Below are 18,875 nucleotides of genomic sequence, written 5' to 3'. Positions count from 1 at the left end.
TTCTGAGGCATGTGTTCTGTCTTTAAGCCAGGTTTCTGTTAGAAACAGGATATCAGGATCAGTCTGTGATCAGACAATTGTCAAGTGATCCAATTTAAATGAGTTGCATATGTTTCTCATATTAAGATGCATCAGCTCCAAACCTTGTCTTGACTTGAAAACAGTCATTGCTGGAGTCATCGTAGGGATAAGTAGAGTTAGTTATAGAGTTTGATTTTATACTTGTTTTGGAATGAGGTTTTATAGGTTTTAAATGTTCTGGTCTGCACTTGTTATAGGATTTAGACTGGTGTTGTTTATGAGGACCATTAGTGATAAGAACAGAGACGCTGAAGACAGGAGCAGAGACTGAGAGTCGGGGATAGAGACTATTTTGGTTTCCTCACCGTCAAGCAGCGAATGCTTTGCAGGAGCAAAGTGTGAGTTCAACGTTCATGGATAGTCATAGTTCATAGGAGTCCATCATGTTTAAACAGATCTGCTCTGTTATAGAAAGTGGAGAAATATCTAGTTTCATCAGTGACATCACAGTGTTCACCTGTACAACAGTCACATGTCAAAGAGTTCAGTGTTATAAGACACCAACGTGGTCACTATATCAATATGTGTGTAACTTCATAGTCAAGGGCTGTCTGTCATGTTTGACTTCACCTCTGCTGCTGTTGATAAGCTCCGCCCACGGCTCTGCCACCAAGCTGTGATTGGACAGCTGATTATTGTTCAGTGTAACAGGAACATCTTCATCTCAGAAAGACTCATCTTCCTCTCTCACAGAGCTTCTGACTCAGTGTTGGCAGGTGTTTGCTGCCCTCTGCAGGACAACACTGACATGTAACACCTCTGTGGCTTTATTTTCTTCTCTTTCACTTTATTTACTTCATCTGATTCAATTTAACAGACAACACATTGATATCATTACAATATTAATCCACCTGATCCCGACTCCTTTGTAACTCACCCTCATGTACCGGCTCATTCAGCCACAGCTTATACCAGTTTCATTTCATACCTTTTTATTTCTCTTTCTTCTTCTGCCTCCTCTCTTCTAAAAAAACAAACAAACAAACAAGAAAAGGGATCTTTTCCTTTCTTCTCTCATAGATCAGGAGAACAATATGATCAATGATCCCATTCACATCAGAAAATGATTGAAAGTTATTATCAGGATCTGTTTGGATCAGCTAGGAAATGTACAGAAGATTATTAAAAGAAGATACTAAACATTTGATGGATGACAGCGTTACACAAAAAGAGGAAGCTGAAGCCACAACATCTGTGAAAACACATAAAGCACCAGGGCCAGTCTTTAAAAAGATGTTTGGATCACCTAACAGAGTCTGTACAGAGTAAAAGCTGCTTGATGCTGTGTTCATCCATCTGAAGGTGAACTGGGATGTTTATATTTCCATCTTTAGTTATTGAGGTTAACACAGATTGTTACTGAGCCATAGAACTGCTGTGGAACATCCTCACTTCCTTCTTCTTCTGTTGACTCATGACCAAGTCGCTGCCATCCTCTTTTCATCACTGCAGCAATATGAACACATCAGTCACTCTGTTCTGAAACATTTCTATTTAATCTGACATTTAAACTGATGATTAATCCTTCATTTCTTTGGTTTTAACTTCATGCTTTTGTCTGTATTATTAGTATCAGGATGCAGCAGCAGAGAGCAGACTCTCCTGAACCCAGCTGTGTGTCCATGAAGAGTGACCGGTCCATGCCTCATCCTCCTGAGTTTAAAGAAGGACAACCTGCTGATGGAAGGTAAGAATTTGATATCCAGTAATCAGAGCAGCATTTACAGGAGTTCATTTAGTCATCATGACAGAACATCTTTAATAAGCTGAGTGCAGATTTGAGTCATTAAATGTCCTTAAACGTGATGTTTTCTCCACAGAGTTCAGCAGCAGAGCTCAGAGGTTCCCAGTGATCAGTCTGCACAGCAGCATCAAACACAGCTGAACTCCATATTTATGGTGTGTACATGTACAAACACACCCTTTACTATTAACTCCATCAACCACAGATGAAATAGTTAAGTAGCATTCAGGTCTTAACAGTGTCCATGCTGCTCTGTTTAGACCAGCAGGCCTTCAGACTGACACATGAATCACATGTTGTGTTCTACCAGTTTAAATGAAATGTTTACTTTATCTTTCTGTTCCAGCTGCTGGAGGAGAACATCGTCACTTTTGTGAAGAACGAGCTGAAGAGAGTCCAGAGTGGTCTGAGTCCAGATTACCCAGAATGCTTAGAGAGTCAGAGTGAGGATGAGGAGGTGTTGGACGGTGAGGAGGAAGAGCAGAGGAGGAGCAGCAGAGAGGCATTTCTGAAGATCACAGTGCACTTCCTGAGGAGAATAAAGCAGGAGGAGCTGGCTGACTGTCTGCACCGCAGTAAGAGGATTTTAACAGATTTAACATGATGAAGAGGAAATGGGGGCAACATAGGAGAGGTTTATATTTCAAACTCTGCTGTAAATATGTTGCACACATCTGCATCAGATCAGAGGCTGTTTGTCCTCCACTGATGAGCTGAATAAAACTGATGGCGGAGGAAAAACTACACAGACACACATACATGGTCAGATTTCTAGACTTTCTGTAGGATCCACTCACTGATTTCATTTGTTGTTTGTTCATTCAGGAGCTCGTGCTGCAAAGTGTCGACGTAAACTCAAGTCTAACCTGGAGAAGAAGTTCCAGTGTCTGTTTGAGGGGATTGCTAAAGCAGGAAACCCAACCCTTCTGAATCAGATCTACACACCGCTCTACATCACAGAGGGAGGGACTGCAGAGGTCAATGATGAACATGAAGTCAGACAGATTGAAACAGCATCCAGGAAACCACACAGACCAGAAACAACAATCAGACATGAAGACATCTTTAAAGCCTCACCTGGAAGAGATGAACCAATCAGAACAGTGATGACAAAGGGAGTGGCTGGCATTGGGAAAACAGTCTTAACACAGAAGTTCACTCTGGACTGGGCTGAAGACAAAGTCAACCAGGACATACACTTCACATTTCCATTCACTTTCAGAGAGCTGAATGTGCTGAAAGAGAAAAAGTACAGCTTGGTGGAACTTGTTCATCACTTCTTTACTGAAACCAAAGAAGCAGGAATCTGCAGGTTTGAAGAGTTCCAGGTTGTGTTCATCTTTGACGGTCTGGATGAGTGTCGACTTCCTCTGGACTTCCACAACACTGAGATCCTGACTGATGTTACAGAGTCCACCTCAGTGGATGTGCTGCTGACAAACCTCATCAGGGGGAAACTGCTTCCTTCTGCTCGCCTCTGGATAACCACACGACCTGCAGCAGCCAATCAGATCCCTCCTGAGTGTGTCGGCATGGTGACAGAGGTCAGAGGGTTCACTGACCCACAGAAGGAGGAGTACTTCAGGAAGAGATTCAGCGATGATGAGCAGGCCAGCACCATCATCTCCCACATCAAGACATCACGAAGCCTCCACATCATGTGCCACATCCCAGTCTTCTGCTGGATCACTGCTACAGTTCTGGAGGATATGTTGAAAAGCAGAGAGAGGAGAGAGCTACCCAAGACCCTGACCCAGATGTATATCCACTTCCTGGTGCTTCAGTCCAAACTGAAGAAGGTCAAGTATGATGGAGGAGCTGAGACAGATCTACACTGGAGTCCAGAGAGCAGGAAGATGATTGAGTCTCTGGGAAAATTGGCTTTTGAGCAGCTTCAGAAAGGCAACCTGATCTTCTATGAATCAGACCTGACAGAGTGTGGCATCGATATCAGAGCAGCCTCAGTGTGCTCAGGAGTGTTCACACAGGTCTTTAAAGAGGAGAGAGGACTGTATCAGGACAAGGTGTTCTGCTTCGTCCATCTGAGTGTTCAGGAGTTTCTGGCTGCTCTTCATGTCCATCTGACATTCATCAAGTCTGGAGTCAATCTGCTGGAAGATAAACACACAACATCCTGGTGGTCTGAAGTGTTCAGAGATAAATCAGCAAGTTTCTACCAGAGAGCTGTGGACGAGGCCTTAAAGAGTCCAAATGGACACCTGGACTTGTTCCTCCGCTTCCTCCTGGGTCTTTCACTGCAGACCAATCAGACTCTCCTACGAGGTCTGCTGACATCGACAGGAAGTAGCTCACAGACCAATCAGAAAACAGTCAAGTACATCAAGAAGAAGCTCAGTGAGAATGTGTCTGCAGAGAGAAGCATCAATCTGTTCCACTGTCTGAATGAACTGAATGATCGTTCTCTAGTGGAGGAGATCCAACAGTACCTGAGATCAGGAAGTCTCTCCACAGATAAACTGTCTCCTGCTCAGTGGTCAGCTCTCGGCTTCATCTTACTGTCATCAGAAAAAGATCTGGATATGTTTGACCTGAAGAAATACTCTGCTTCAGAGGAGGCTCTTCTGAGGCTGCTGCCAGTGGTCAAAGCCTCCAACAAAGCTCTGTAGGTGCACATAGAACTATCCATATTAATGTAGTTTCATCTTTGTTAAAGTAAAATTTACAATTGTTTTCTTTTGTTCTGCTGATTCTTCTCCAGACTGACGGACTGTAACCTCTCAGAGGAAAGCTGTGCAGCTCTGTCCTCAGTTCTCAGGTCCCAGTCCTCTAGTTTGAGAGATCTGGACCTGAGTAACAACAACCTGCCGGATTCAGGAGTGAAGCAGCTGTGTGCTGCACTGGAGAGTCCACACTGTGGACTGGAAACTCTCCTACTGCCATCAGAAAAAGATCAGGATGTGTTTGACTTGAAGAAATACTCTGCTTCAGAGGTGGTTCTTCTGAGGCTGCTGCCAATGGTCAAAGCCTCCAAAAAAGCTCTGTAAATACTCAGATAGTTGGATTTAATTATTATTTAGATGTGCTACCATCTTTCTTTTAAAAAAATGTGATATATAACCTATTGCTTGTTCTATTTCTTTCTATTTCTAGACTGACTTACTGCAACCTCTCAGAGAGAAGCTGTGCAGCTCTGTCCTCAGTTCTCAGCTCCCAGTCCTCTAGTCTGAGAGATCTGGACCTGAGTAACAACAACCTGCAGGATTCAGGAGTGGAGCAGCTTTCTGCTGGACTGGAGAGTCCACACTGTGAACTGGAAACTCTCAGGTCAGTTTTTATGATTATGTATATGAAGTAATATCTTTTTCCCCCAGTTTCTAGTTTACATGAAGAGTTCTTATACTAAAAATATTTTTTGCACGTTTTGAGCCGATGTGTTGTAATATCAAGTATATAGTAAGTAAAATTCCTTTCAGTCCAACATGTGAGTCAGAACATATGTTTTACAAAGTTCAATTTTACCTTGAAGATGTATGGCACATTAAGTGCATCAGGCCATGCCAGGAAACTTCAGTGAATACTTTTCTTACTACAACATTGAACTGCACTGTGTAAATAATGCATTGATTATATGGAGGCAGGGTCAATGGGGAGCGAGACAGGTATTGCCACCGGTCTCAGCCCCCCCGTTTAAATTGTGAGCAGACCCCGCCTGTCAAAGTCACATTTTATGAATCCCAACACCTATGTTGACATTTTGACCAAAAATTATTTGTCCTCTTCATACGGTTTGGCCGTGAGCTCGAGTTAAAAATAAAAATTAAGGTTATTTCTTACTGCTTCTCACAGTCAAGCTTACTGCTGCCTCCAATCTAACTTTGAAGAAAAAGTGATTTCCACTCCTCGTTTGACTGCTCATAGTTTGAAAAGTTTACATGTTATGTAAAAACAGTTTGGTGTTTTGGAGAGAGCACAAGTTTTCCTCCGTCTTAAAGTTTGAATCACATTTCTACTACTGGCTAGGTGACTCCGATAAAAGGTGAAATTTTGTGGGTTTAAAAAAAAATTCCCATTCATTTCCAATGGAGAATTATTCCCGTTTTTTGGGAATAATTGTAATTTCAACACTACAAAATAAGCTTGGTTCTTTCATTTAAAAGTCTGTCTCTCCATTACTCATATTATAGATTATATCAATGCACTCATTTATTGGTGGTTTGTCTTTCTTAAGCCATTTTCTGGTCCAGGCCTTTTTGCACCCCACTAACAAACTCTCAGCAGGTATTTATCCTGCTTTGCATATTCTAGTCTGATCACATCACCAAGGTAAATGATTTTAAAATGTAAGTACATTATCTTTTTAAAAACAGCCTCCAGGACCCCATGGACATCTCTCCAAAATGGATTCACATAGAGACATAGAAACATGTACCCACACATCATTTATCCCAGCAGCTCAGAGAGTATATACACATAGTGATAACTTATTAACACATATTCACATACTGTTTTTTTAAATAAAGTTTCCACAGGACCTCGAGCAGGCAGTCTGATTTCAGTAGTTAGTCTTTTGCGCCGGAGTATTTAAAAAATTAGATAAATAACCTATTGCTTATTTTTTTTCTTTATATCTCCAGACTGACTGACTGTAACCTCTCAGAGAGAAGCTGTGCAGCTCTGTCCTCAGTTCTCAGCTCCCAGTCCTCTAGTCTGAGAGATCTGGACCTGAGTAACAACAACCTGTGGGATTCAGGAGTGAAGCAGCTTTCTGCTGGACTGGAGAGTCCACACTGTGGACTGGAAACTCTCAGGTCAGTTTTTATGATTATGTATATGAAGTAATATCTTTTTCCCCCAGTTTCTAGTTTACATGAAGAGTTCTTATACTAAGAATATTTTTTGCACGTTTTGAGCCGATGTGTTGTAATATCAAGTATATAGTAAGTAAAATTCCTTTCAGTCCAACATGTGAGTCAGAACATATATTTTACAAAGTTCAATTTTACCTTGAAGATGTATGGCACATTAAGTGCATCAGGCCATGCCAGGAAACTTCAGTGAATACTTTTCTTACTACAACATCGAACTGCACTGTGTAAATAATGCATTGATTATATGGAGGCAGGGTCAATGGGGAGTGAGACAGGTATTGCTGCCAGTCTCGCCCCCCCCCGTTTAAATTTTGTGCAGACCCCGCCTGTCAATGTCCCATTTTATGAATCCCAACACCTATGTCTATATTTTGACAAATAATGATTTGTCTCCTTTATACGGTTTGGCTGTGAGCTCGAGTTAAAAATAAAAATTAAGGTTATTTTTACTGCTTCTCTCACTCAAGCTAACTGCCGCTTCCACTCTAACGTTGAAGAAAAAGTGATTTCCACTCCTCGTTTGACTGCTCATAGTTTGAAAAGTTTACATGTTATGTAAAAACAGTTTGGTGTTTTGGAGAGAGCACAAGTTTTCCTCCGTTTTAAAAGTTTGAATCACATTTCTACTACTGGCTTGGTGACTTCGATAAAAGGTGAAATTTTGTGGGTTTAAAAAAAAAATCCCATTCATTTCCAATGGAGAATTATTCCCGTTTTTTGGGGTAACCTTGGGGAAAATTGTAATTCCAACACCAAAATATAAGCTTGGTTCTTTCATTTATAAGTATGTCTCTCCATTACAAATATTATAGATTATATCAATGCACTCATTTATTGGTGGTTTGTCTTTCTTAAGCCATTTTCTGGTCCAGGCCTTTTTGCACCCCACTAACAAACTCTCAGCAGGTATTTATCCTGCTTTGCATATTCTAGTCTGATCACATCACCAAAGTACATGATTTTAAAATGTAAGTACATTATCTTTTTAAAAACAGCCTCCAGGACCCCATGGACATCTCTCCAAAATGGATTTACATAGAGACATAGATACATGTACCCACACCTCATTTATCCCAGCAGCTCAGAGAGTATACGCATAGTTATAACTTATAAACACATATTCACATACTGTTTTTTAAATAACGTTTCCACAGGACCTCGAGCAGGCAGTCTGATTTCAGTAGTTAGTCTTTTGCGCCGGAGTATTTAAAAAAATTAAATAAATAACCTATTGCTTGTTTTTTGTCTTTATATTTTCAGGCTTACTGACTGTAAGCTCTCAGAGAGAAGCTGTGCAGCTCTGTCCTCGGTTCTCAGCTCCCAGTCCTCTAGTCTGAGAGATCTGGACCTAAGTAACAACAACCTGCAGGATTCAGGAGTGAAGCAGCTTTCTGCTGGACTGGAGAGTCCACACTGTGGACTGAAAACTCTCAGGTTAGTTTATATGATTATGTATATGTCTTCACACCAACATGTGAGTCAGTATATATGTTTCTGTCATTTGATCTTCATTTCTATTAAGACTTCTTACTGTCGTTAGAAATGTTGTCACCTCATTTATCCCAGCAGCTCAGACAGTATACGCGTAGTGATCATGAATAAACACATATTCACATACAGACTTTACTTTCCACAGAACCTCGAGCAGGCAGTCTGATTTTAATAGTTAGTCTTTTGTGCCGGAGTATGAAAGAGTGGAGTTACATTATTCCAGCTGAATTCCCTCCAGGAAGAAGAGTTTGTCACTGACCACTGCTGTCTGCAGATCCTGTACCACTCTAAACAATATTTAACTTTAAAGACATTTCTTCTGCCAAAGTAAAAACAGAAAGGCATCAGATTAAACTCTGAGCTTCAGCAGTTTCAGCCTCCAGCAGCAACATGTGCTTTCTCTGCTTCTGCTAACCTAAAATGTATCTGCATGACACCAACATACAGCAGGGGGCGCTGAGTTTGAACATAAAGGCCTGAAGGACAAAATCCTGTTTACTGAGTTGAGAATGTTTTTAAGCTCATTAGATGAAGTGTTGTGTGTGTTCAGTCTGTCAGGATGTCTGATCACAGAGGAAGGCTGTGCTTCTCTGGCCTCAGCTCTGAGGTGCAACCCCTCCCATCTGAGAGAGCTGGACCTGAGCTACAATCATCCAGGAGACTCAGGAGAGAAGCTTCTGTCTGCTGGACTGGAGGATCCACACTGGAGACTGGACACTCTCAGGTATGTACAGACAGATGGACAGTCTCAGGTATGGACAGACAGATGGACACTCTCAGGTATGGACAGGTAGACACTCTCAGGTATGGACAGATGGACACTCTCAGGTATGGACAGGTAGACACTCTCAGGTATGGACAGATGGACACTCTCAGGTATGGACAGACAGGTGGACACTCTCAGGTATGGACAGATGGACAGACACTCTGACTAACTGAGGGACTCTGGTTCATGTTTAATGGTGGATATGAGTGAAGGTGTATGAAGCTGATTGTGTCTTTGTCTCTTCCTCCAGGATGGACCATGCTGGACCGCAGAGACTGAAACCTGGTCTGAGGAAGTGTGAGTGTGTTTTCAGTTTGATTCATGAGAACTTTGAGAAAAACTGGATGAAATCTGTAAAAGAAGTGAAAAAAGTTCAAAATGATGGAAAATGTGTTTTGTCAGAAATGGGCATGGCCTAAACTGACATTTATCTTGAACCAATGAATCCATGAAACAGAAAAGACTCAGTAGGAGCAGGTTTGATTATCAGCAATAAGATGATTCAAAGATAATCATTAAAATCAATAAAAATATGAATGAATAATTAGGTGTTGCCTCCCTGAGGTCCAACAACCAGTCACAGGAGAAATCAGCTTTATCAATTAGAGATCAATAGTGTGTGTGTGTGTGTGAGTGAACTGGTTATTTGAATTTGAATAACCTTTATTAACAGTACAGGTTTTAGAAGAAGAAAAAACACTTTTTTTAGAAATCACATCTTGTCGTCTTGGAGACGCTTTAAACTTGAACGAATTAAAACATATAATTAACCCCCCCCCCACTAATAATAAAAACAAAGTACAGAAAAATAGAAAGAGAGAAATAAAATGCTAGAATAGAGCATTAAATATAAGATTGCAGCATAAAATAATGATTAGCTTTAAAATCATTAAAAGGACATAGAGTGCAAATGAAAGATTAAAATGTAAAGTGCTTTAAAAGAGCTCAATCATAAGCTCAGGAGAAGAGAAGTGTTTTTAACCTGGATTTAAAAATGTTCACAGTTGGGGTCGCTGGAGTTCAAGAAATTGCTGAGTTGATTAAAAACTTTGGTGTTTTTGTTGAAAAAGTGTTTTATCTTATTCACAGCTCCGTCACCCACTATCAGCGTCTGAGGCCCAGTGGTTAGCTCTTTCTGCTGCCTTTTAGTTTGTGATTTAGCCTCATACCCTTCTCTGGTGCTGGAAGATGACCTTTCTTTTGGGGAGTCAGGGTCTTGTAAAGCAGCAAATCTGTTCTCTAGTAGAATCCCTGTGTCTTGGGTCGGTTTGCTCTTACTTTTTGTTTTTGCCACAGTCCACGGCTGTTTTCTCCTTGGTACTGGGGTTTCATTCCCATATTGACCATTTACCTCCACGTTGACTTCGAGTCACTGAATTTTCGTCTCCAGTACCACTATCTTCTGGAGAAGTTTGTGGTAATCATCCATGGAAAAGGGAGGCATCTTGCTGCTAATTAGCTTAGTTTAGCTGAGCTCCTCAATCCCAGTCACTATAGTACAGGCTTGTGCTGCTGATAGGCCACGCTCACGAAGTAAAAGAGGTTAAATAATAGTGGTAGCCTTCAGATACTTTCATAAATTAAGCTCCCAGTGATATAGAAGTATCCAGAACAAACAGGAATGAAACAGATAAAGATTCCATCTAGCTACGTAGCTACTGACTCATGACATGAGCACAAAAATCAAAGAAAATGACCAAATCAACCAAAATTGAGCAAGTTAACAAAATCAGGCTGTTTAGTTGTGCTGCTACTACAGTAATTACTGTAGGCTAAAGGCACTCTTTCCAATTTGACCTGGCTGCTGTAATTACTGTATTAACAGAGCAACTTCATTTTAAAAGGCAGATTTCTCTCCCAGAGCTCCGCTGCTGTAACGCTCCCGGTGTGAGTTGACGCCGGGCAGAGGACGGAGCTAAACCGTAGCACAGCTGTTCTTCACTGCTGACGGACCCAGTGGAAATCCCCAGTGAGACAGATGCAGAGAGACAGCTGCAGACTGAGACAGCTATAGAGTGAGACAGCTATAGAGTGAGACAGCTGCAGAGTGAGACAGATGCAGAGTGAGACAGCTGTAGAGTGAGACAGATGCAGCGTGACACAGCTATAGAGTGAGACAGCTACAGAGTGAGACAGATGCAGACTGAGACAGCTATAGAGTGAGACTGATGCAGAGTGAGACTGATGCAGAGTGAGACTGATGCAGAGAGAGATAGCTGCAGAGTGAGACAGATGCAGAGTGAGACAGCTGCAGAGTGAGACAGATGCAGAGTGAGACAGCTGCAGAGTGAGACAGCTATACAGTGAGACAGATAGAGTGAGACAGATGATGGACATTTCTTTTGGATATTAAAAGTTATAATTTCTATAAACAGTCGTTATCAGGAGCAGCACCAGAAAGTTTCCAGACCTTACAGGATTGATTGGACGCGATTAATACCGTATAACAATTTAATAAAGTTGGATAAAATCAATCAATTACTGAATCAGTCAAATATCTGAAGTTATGAATTCTTATGATTATATGGGTTTTATTAACTAACAGTGATAAACAATCAATAAAACACATTTTGAGTAACACATGAATATATGCTAAATGTTCTAATGGATGAAAGATGATGATGAATGGTGGAATCAGACGGAGGGTTTAGGTCTTATGATGATGATATTAAAAGAAGATTAAAGGTAATGAATATTTGAAGCTCTTAATTTAACAGCAGCCTGATTAAAATGAGAGAAGGTTTAGTCAGCCTACAGGTAGGGGGCATACTCTGAAAAACAGACCCCATGTCCAGCTCCAGTTGTGTTGTGTTAGAGTTGATATGTGGCTATGAGAGCTAGCTGCCAGGTGGTCACAGGCTGCAGTACTTTATGAATGTTAAGTTATTGTATCATGATGGTTCATGATGCTGTACCATCACGTTTGATGGGATTTAAAATGTAGTGAAGTACAATACTTCACACAAAACATACTTTTTTTTTTGTGTCATATTTTTTATTGATGCGTACATGAAAAATAACAAAGGCACTCATACATATCAGGACACATAGGTGTCAGCATTGGACGTGCCCGTTACACCAATGGATTTAGATATACATATTTTAAGAATTAAACAACGATTACAAAAATAGGTACAGGTAAACAAAAAAAAAAAAAAGGAAAGAAAAGTATTTAGACATAGTCTGTATAAAAAGATGTTCCCAATCGCACAAACATAAGAATAAAAAAAAAACAAAAACAAATAAAGAAACAATAGTAAACTAAAGAAAAAAGGGAGGGGGGGGTGGAGTGTGGGGGGTTACATCGTCTCAAAAAAATCCATGAACGATTGCCATTTATTGTAGAATTTGCTTAAGTTTCCCCTTCTTGAATATCTAATTTTCTCTACTTTCAAAAAGGACATAACCTCCTTAATCCACTGCGTGCTGGAAGGAGCTGTTGTGGATTTCCAGTTAAGAAGGAGGTGACGTTTAGCAATCATGGAGGTAAAAGCTATCACTTCCAGTTCTTTAGTAGAGTATTGGGTATGCTCTTCTGGAAGACCAAAAATGCAAATGTGTGGTGAAGTGTCAATAGTTTTTGAGAATACCTTCGACATGGTGTTGAAATACATTTGCCAGAAATTTTTCAGGGCTGGGCAGGAGAAAAACATGTGCGTAAGGTTGCAGGGTGAGCCTCCACACCTGTCGCAGACATCTAACGTATTTGGAAAAATCCGTGCCAACCTTGTCTTAGAATAATGACATCTAAATACAACTTTAAACTGTATCAGGGTCAGACGGGCACAAATAGATGTTTTGTGAATGACCTTCAGAGCAGATTCCCACCAATACTCATCAAAAACCAATCCTAGTTCACGCTCCCAAGCCTCTCTTGTGTTGGTAGTCAAATGGCCATCATATGACTGAATAGAAGTATAAATTCTTGAGATTAAAGACCTTTGTAGAGGATTGAATTGTAAAAGTTCACCCCATGGTTGCTTAGGTGGGAGGTGAGGGAAATTGGAGAATAAAGATTTTGCGCAATTCCTCACCTGGAAATATCTAAAAGGGTGGGAGGGTGGGAGACTGAATTTATTCACCAGGTCTGTGAAAGAGCAAAAGACCTCTTCCTTATAGAAATCCTTAAAACATTTCAGTCCCTTATCCTGCCATAGGGAGAAAGTGGGATCGGTAAATGTGGGTTTGAAAACAGGATTTTTTAACAGTGGGGTTAGTACTGTAGGCGTCATAAATTTAAAGTGTTTCCTAAATTGAAACCATATTTTAAGTGTAGCAGTAACCACAGGGTTGCAGGTAAGGCCAGAGAGGTTTGCAGTAACTGGACCGGTCAGTAAAGCAGAAAGAGAGGCTGGGGAGCACGACTCTGCTTCCAGTTGACATCAAGGTATGCTAGTTGGCAAGGACCAGAATGTAATTTTAGTGATGTTCGCCGCCCAGTAGTAAAATTGAAAATTTGGCAGAGAGAGGCCACCATAGAACTTACAATTCTGGAGTACTTTTTGTCTGACTCTGGGTGTTTTGCCATTCCACAGAAAATAACAGATAATTGAGTCTACTGTTTTAAAAAAACTTTTTGGTAAAAATATAGGCAGACATTGAAACAGAAATAGAAACTTTGGCAGAACATTCATCTTGACTGTATTTATTCTCCCAATCAAAGAGAGAGGGAGGGAACTCCACTTTTGAAAATCTGCCTTAACTGCAGCTAAGAGGGGAAAGAAATTTTCAGAATAAAGGGATTTAAAAGACCTGGCTATGTTAACCCCAAGATATCTAAATCCTGAAGGGCTCAATTTGAAAGGAATATCAGACTGGGAGAGTTGCATTGCTAGTTTATTGACAGGAAAACATTCACTCTTGGCAACGTTAACTTTATACCCTGAGAACCGGCCGAATCTATGAAAGAGTGAAATAATGGTGGGGCAGTCACTTACTGGATTTGCGACAGAGCAATAAATCATCGGCATATAACGAAAGTTTGAATTCTGTATGAATCCTGGTGATGCCATTGAAAGTAGGAGAAGTCCTCAAATAAATAGACAGGGGCTCTATTGCAAGTGCAAACAATAGGGGAGATAGGGGGCAGCCCTGTCTACAACCTCTATTTAAAGAAAAGTAGCCGGACTGAGTGTTATTAGTGGTGATACTGGCACAAGGGAGTGTGTAAAGAAGGCGTATCCACGATATAAAACTTTCACCAAATCCAAATTTAGCTAAGACTGCAAATAGATAGTGCCATTCAACTCGATCGAACGCCTTTTCGGCATCAATCGATATCACCACTTCAGGTGTAACTGTTGTTTCTTTCGAGTAGATCACATTTAACAAAGTACGAACATTATAATAGAGCTGACGCCCCTTTATAAAGCCAGTCTGTTCCTTAGAAATTATAGTTGGAAGGACCCTTTCAAGTCGGCAAGCCAAGGCCTTTGCCAGAATCTTTGTATCTACATTCATTAAAGAGATTGGCCTATAGGAGGTACAAAGATCCGGATCTTTGTCCTTCTTTAAGAGAACACTAATAGAGGCTTGTCTCAATGTAGGGGGGAGACAGCCAAGTGATAGAGATTCTACATAAACAGAGTGAAGTAACGGAATAAGTTTGGCCTGAAAGGCTTTAAAAAATTCCACTGGAAACCCATTGGGTCCCGGTGCTTTATTATTTTGCATGCTTTGTGAAGCCAAATTTAGTTCTTGAATGGTCAGAGCTGAATCTAATTGAGTAACCAACTCCGGATCTACAGAAGGAAACTGAAGTTCATCTAAGAACGTGTGCATATCAGCTGGCTCTGATAAGAGTTCAGACGTGTACAGGGATTCATAAAAAGATGAAAAGACAGAATTAATAACATCCAGGTCCTCCTGCAGCGCTCCCGATCCATCCTTAACGCGTGGTATTAAACGTGAGGCTGCTTGACGACGCAACTGGTGAGCTAACAACCTACCAGACTTGTCGCCATGTTCGTAATATCTAGAACGGGAGTGAAGCAACATGCGCTCCGCCTCATTAGTTGTGATAAGATCCAGTTCAGTTTGTAAGCCACGCAACGTCTTGAGAGATCGTCAGATGGGGCGGTCACAAGCTGTTGGTCCACTGATTCTAAATCAGATAATAGCTTTTGAGTAGTTGACATCCTCAATTTTCTTATATGCGCAGAGTACGAAATTATCTGACCTTGCAAATATGCTTTTAAGGACTCCCACAACAGCGCCTTAGAGATAGGTTCTGAATCAGAGTGGTTAAGAGCAATAAAATCCTCTATTGCATTTGTAATAAATTTATGAAATTTGTCATCCGATAGAAGAGACGTATTGAATCGCCAGTGAGTGGGATAGCGAGGTCCGGGGGAAATCTGAACATCTATGGACACAGGCGAATGATCTGAGACAACGATTGGATGATACGAGACGTTTGTCACTTTTGGCATGAGTTTAGCATCTACAAAGAAATAATCTATACGAGAAAAGGTCTGGTGCACGTGTGAATAAAAAGAATATTGCCTACTGCTCGGATTGCGAAATCTCCAGGGGTCAACATAGCCATTGCTAGACATAAAATTGCAAAGGGCCTTAGCCATTACCGATCTGGTTGAGCCAGGTTTAGAGCGGTCTAATTGAGGATCAATAACACAGTTCATGTCCCCTCCAAGTCACTCAGAGAGGGCAGATTTTCAAATAACTTAGTCATAAAACTAGGATTATCGAAGTTTGGAGCATATACATTAACTAATAGGACAGGCACACGAAATAGAGTACCTGAAACTATCAGATATCTGCCGTCTTTGTCAGATATGGTATTAGTCAGGGTAAATGGGACAGATTTACTGATCAAGATGGCAACCCCCCTGGCCTTTGAGTTGAAACTAGAGTGGAATACCTCAGCAACCCAGGGACATTTTAGTCTGACTTGATCTTTGTTCCTCATATGGGTTTCCTGCAAAAACACAATGTCAGGTTTCAAACGCTTTAAGTGAGAGAACACCCTGCACCGTTTAATAGCACCCCCTAGACCTTTAATATTCCAACTGATAAACCTTACTGTTGGGCTTGTAACATTAACCATGTGCAATATAAATTAAGATAAGATAGAGGAAGGGACCAGATTCCCAACGCCACACTCCAGGGGAAGGGAGAAAAAGGAAAGGACAAAAAAAAAGGGAAAAAAAAGAGGAAAGGGCAAAAAACAAAAACAGCAAAAACCTAACTTAACTAACTCACCCCAGATCCCACCACCTCCCCCTATAGCACCTTCCACTACCCCATCCCCAAACGATAGGATACCAGTGCTAACTCCACAAGGAGTCATAAACCAAAAGGATAAATTCAAGGCTTTGGACCAAACAGCCATCTTCACCACACTCCAACTTGACTGGAGCTCCTGCAAACATTGTGAAGGTAAAAGTATAACTAAAGAAAGGGCTGAATGATTAAAGAACACAAAGCTCAGAACCGTCTAAGAAACTTGCGCAATCATAAGCATGTCTACCGCCATCTATTAAGACGGACACCAAGTTATGGTACCATCTATATCAAACACGATCAAAACATGTCCAAAACAATGATGTAATATTCAAAACTATTCGCAGAAAATGCTGATAGAAGTCATTTCAGCACCACCGTTTTAGAGAGTAAACATGACTGCAGTGGCACCTACACTCAAACCTGTGTTTCAATAACTTTGCAATAACAAACCCAGGCCTACATGAGTGTTTTCACAAAAACTGCAGCTTCGCCAGGTGATGTAAATTCCCTTGTGACATCCCCTCTAGTAATCCGGAGGCGTGCTGGATGTAGCAGCCCAAACCTTATGTCCGGGATATCCCTGAGCTGGCGTCGGATGTCATTGAAGGCAGCGCGGGCTTTGGCTGTCCGTGTAGTGAGATCCGGGAAGATGGAGATTGTTGAGTTCCTCACCTTGACGCGCTGTTGGGCTCTGGCACGCCGTAGGATGTCAATACAGTCTGCATAATAGTGTAAACGTGCTATTATGGGACGAGGACGGTCGCCGGGTTTCGGCTTGGGTTGTAGGGATCGATGTGCCCGGTCCACAACTGGCTCTTTCTCCAAGCTGAGAGCATCTTTAAGCAGGGTGGAAACTGTGGCTGCGTCGACTGCGCTGTGTTCCTCTGATAGTCCTATTATCCGAATATTGTTGCGGCGAGACCTCGCCTCCAAATCTTCACACTTACTGTCAAGTGTAACAAGTTGGGCCGAAGGTTTGTCCACTTTACTTTTGAGTGAAACCACATTGTCAGTGTATGTCGACAGCGAGCCCTCCATGTCATTCACAGTCACCTTTAATACATCCACCTCCGACCTGATAGCCGCCATGTTAGCATTTAGCTCCGTCTTCACGCTTTGCAGCTCGGACTTTATCTGGGTCAAATTGTTTGTCATTGCGATCCCTAATTCAGTCTTGAAAACACCTACCATCTCTTCCCGAAGAGCAGCAAGTAATTCAGCCTTAAAGTCCGCAGAAGTCATGCTTGGGACAGCGGCATCATCCTCTGGAGGGGGCACCTTAGTAGCCGCAGTCTGCAGGGGGGATACAGCCGGGGGAGCAGGCCTTGTTAGTGTAGCCGCCGGGTTGCTCGCACCTTTTGGTTTTGGAGGCATATCGACATGTAATGTAGTCACAACAAGCTTGTGGAGTCGAAATGTAGTGATAGAAAGTTCACGAAGAAGCCCTAATGTTCATTCAAAAGAGTTTTGCAGGAGCTCCCACAGGCACGTCTTACTCCATCAGTCGCAAAGCCGGAAGTCCCACAAAACATACTTAAGTTAAAGTAAAATACAGATTTATAAAACTACTTTAAAAAGTACAAGTACACAAAAAACTACTCAATTACAGTAACGTCAGTAAATGTAATGAGTTACTTTCCACCTCTGATTGTCAGTAAAGTAGTTCATAAATCAACAGATGATAAACTGCAGCTGTATTGTGTCTCGTTCTCTCCATCAGATGCCTGTGAACTGGAACTGGATCCAAACTCAATGCACAGATACCTCAAACTGTCTGATAACAACAGGAAGGTGACACTTGTGGAGGATTATCAGTCATATCCTGATCATCCAGACAGATTTGATTACTGGTGTCAGCTGCTGTGTAGAAATGTTCTGACTGGTTGCTGTTACTGGGAGGTCGAGTGGAGAGGAAGAGTTGCTATATCAGTGAGTTACAGAGGAATCAGCAGGAAAGGAGACAGTGATGACTGTAGGTTTGGAATGAATGATCAGTCCTGGAGTCTGGAGTGCTCTGATGATGGTCGTTACTCTGTCTGGCACGATAATAGAGAAACACCCATCTCCTCCTCCTCCTCCTCCTCCTCCTCCTCCTCCTCCTCTGACTCTAACAGAGTAGCAGTGTATGTGGACTGTCCTGCTGGCACTCTGTCCTTCTACAGAGTCTCCTCTGACACACTGATCCACCTCCACACCTTCAACACCACATTCACTCAACCTCTGTGTGCTGGGTTTGGGTTCTGGTGGAACTGGTCTGGTTCAGTCTCTCTGGTTCCTCTGTAGGAGGGAGAGCGGGTGTTGGAGTTAGTTTGATTTTCTTTTGTCTATGTATTCATTTATTCATGTTTTTCTTCTAATATAAAACTAGTGGAACATATATCTGTACATTATACTGATTAGTAGAGAGATGTGTTTTATATCAGAGGATAAAACTTTGTTTCCATGTTCAGAACAAAGAGTCTGAGCTCTGATTCATTTAAAACATCTTTGTTATCTTAAATCTAAATGATTTATATTATTATCTATTTTATTATCTATCACATTACAAGTAAAAACACTTGGTCTAGAAATGGGTAAAAAAGGTGGAGGATTAAAATAAAGAGATGATCCTAGATCCTAGAGATGATGTCCTAACCAGACTGAGACTGGGACGTTGTAGTCTTGCAGGTTGTTTAAAAGTTGTTGGGAAACATCCAGATGTTGTTCCTTCCTTCCTTCC

The 18,875-nt window shown here is 41.4% G+C and overlaps 1 pseudogene; it reads left to right on the top strand.

The window, feature by feature from the left end:
• The first annotated feature begins 1,761 nt into the window (after positions 1-1,761).
• LOC128366982 (NACHT, LRR and PYD domains-containing protein 12-like) lies at positions 1,762-18,543 on the top strand (annotated as a pseudogene).
• The last annotated feature ends 332 nt before the right edge of the window (positions 18,544-18,875 follow it).

This window comes from Scomber japonicus, chromosome 10 (assembly GCF_027409825.1).
Source record: "Scomber japonicus isolate fScoJap1 chromosome 10, fScoJap1.pri, whole genome shotgun sequence".
Lineage (NCBI taxonomy): Eukaryota > Metazoa > Chordata > Actinopteri > Scombriformes > Scombridae > Scomber > Scomber japonicus.
The sequence above is the reverse complement of the archived record's forward strand: the minus strand, read 5'-3'. Positions and strand labels throughout refer to the sequence as shown.